The 2,080-nt window shown below is 43.6% G+C and overlaps 1 long non-coding RNA gene across 1 annotated transcript in view; it reads left to right on the top strand.

Moving 5' to 3' along the window:
- The window catches only part of LOC117803461, a 5,009-nt gene extending 4,868 nt beyond the window's left edge, over window positions 1–141 (top strand). Inside the window, exon 3 of the long non-coding RNA XR_004627360.1 lies at window positions 84–141. This is a non-coding gene — a long non-coding RNA (uncharacterized LOC117803461). The remainder of the gene's footprint in view (window positions 1–83) is intronic.
- Window positions 142–2,080: the final 1,939 nt, after the last annotated feature.

The raw sequence follows: 2,080 nt of genomic DNA, 5'->3' as shown, positions 1-2,080 counted from the left end.
TCTTTCTTTCTTTCTTTCTTTCTTTCTTTCTTTCTTTCTTTTTCTTTTCTTTCTTTTTTCTTTCTTTTCTTTCTTTCTCACAGAGAGAGACAGCCGGAGAGAGAGGGAACACAGCAGGGGGAGTGGGAGAGGAAGAAGCAGGCTCCCAGCGGAGCTCCTGGGATCAAACCCTGAGCTGAAGTCAGACACTTAACGACTGAGCCACCCACGTGCCCCTAGACCCACTTTTCTACCCCCATTGGGGCAGGGGTAAGTTCCAGCCTTAGCTTCCTCGCACCCCCACTACTTATCTCAGAAAGAAGAACCAGCTTGGAATCACATTAAATGATGTGTTCAGTGTCATCCTATCCCCACCCCAAATTAACTTCAGGGACTAGAGAGCTGGTACTGACCATCACTGAAGTCTCTGGTGTTGCTCTAGGTCCCAGTTCCCAAAGAGTGGTCCAGGGGACCCCTAGGGGTGTTCCCCAAATCCTTCCAGACGATACCAGGATACATAAGGTTAAAACTCTTTCTAATAATATGACAATATCATTTACCTCTTCACTCTCATTCTCTGATAAGTGTACAGTGGAATTTTCCAGGGGGTTCATGATGTGTGATGTTACAACAGACTAACGCTGAAAGAGGTGTAAGAATCCAACTCTGCCCAAGAATGTGATTGTACTTAACACTGTGAAGTGTACACTTAAAAATGAAAGATGGTGAATTTTTTGCTATGCATTTTTTACCACAATTTTTTTTTTAATTTTCAAGAAAAGAATCTAGCTTTCTTTCAGTAAGCCAGACATTAAAAACATGTGCAAAAATGTACACCAGTGCTTCTCTCCTCGCTATTTTTGCTTGTTTGTTTTGGAAAATAGAGCTTATTTTTCTATAAATGTTTTGTTCACGTAAACACATAATGAGTAACTACTATTACTTTTTAACTATTATTTGAAAATCAATTAACAAATTTTTTTTTAAAGATTTTATTTTTATTTATGCGACAGAGATAGAGACAGCCAGCGAGAGAGGGAACACAAGCAGGGGGAGTGGGAGAGGAAGAAGCAGGCTCATAGCGGAAGAGCCTGATGTGGGGCTCGATCCCATAACGCCGGGATCATGTCCTGAGCCGAAGGCAGACGCTTAACCGCCGTGCCACCCAGGTGCCCCAACAAATATTTTAATATTTGTTTTAATTTCTAATCTGGTAAACATCAACTCATCACATAAAGGCTCTTTGAGGATCCTTAATAATTTTCGAAAGTGTAAAGTGATCCTGAGACCAAAACACCTGAAAGCCACTGCTCCAGTGAGAAGGGATAGAGCAGGTGGGGTCGTCGGGTGAACTGCAGCATACCCACGTGAATTTGAATTTCAGATAAACAAGTAATGTATTAGTGTAATTTTTTTTAAGATTTTATTTATTTATTTGTAAGACAGAGGGAGACCACAAGCAGGAGGAGGAGCTGAGGGAGACAGAGAAGGGAGCCCGATGTGGGGCTTGATCCCAAGACCCCCAGTACCCTGGATGCTTAACCAACTGAGCCTCCCAGGTGCCCCATGTTAATATAATATTGCCTGGAATGTGCTGAACTAAAAAATTATTTGTTGTTTATCTGAAATTCAAATTTATTTCTTTTCATTTATTTTTTTATGAGGCTCCACATGCAGTGTGGAGCCCAACACGGGGCTTGAACTCACGACCCTGAGATCAAGACCTCAGCTGAGATCAAGAGTCAGAAGCTCAACCAACTAAGCCACCCAGGTGCCCCTGAAATTCAAATTTAAATGGGATCTCTGTATTTTTATCTGCGACATCTGGCGACCCTGATGGCCGGAAAGATTTAGGTTAGACGGAGAAGAATTTGGGGCAGACATTGGGATTCTGACCCTGGAAGGGGTGGAGAATTCCCCATCCTGGACAGCTTTTTGGAAAGCAGATGTGCCGCTGGCTTCTACGTGCGTGCCTGGGACTAAGGGTCACAGCCTGGGGGGACAAAGGATCTTCCGTGAGCTGGGCCCCAAGACTCACCCGCCCTCCCAGAAACCTAGGCGCTTGTAGCTGAATAGCCAAAGCTGTAGAAAATGAAACACC

This window comes from Ailuropoda melanoleuca, chromosome 8 (genome assembly GCF_002007445.2).
Source record: "Ailuropoda melanoleuca isolate Jingjing chromosome 8, ASM200744v2, whole genome shotgun sequence".
Lineage (NCBI taxonomy): Eukaryota > Metazoa > Chordata > Mammalia > Carnivora > Ursidae > Ailuropoda > Ailuropoda melanoleuca.
Note: the sequence above shows the minus strand (reverse complement) of the source record. Positions and strands in the feature narration are given on the sequence as shown.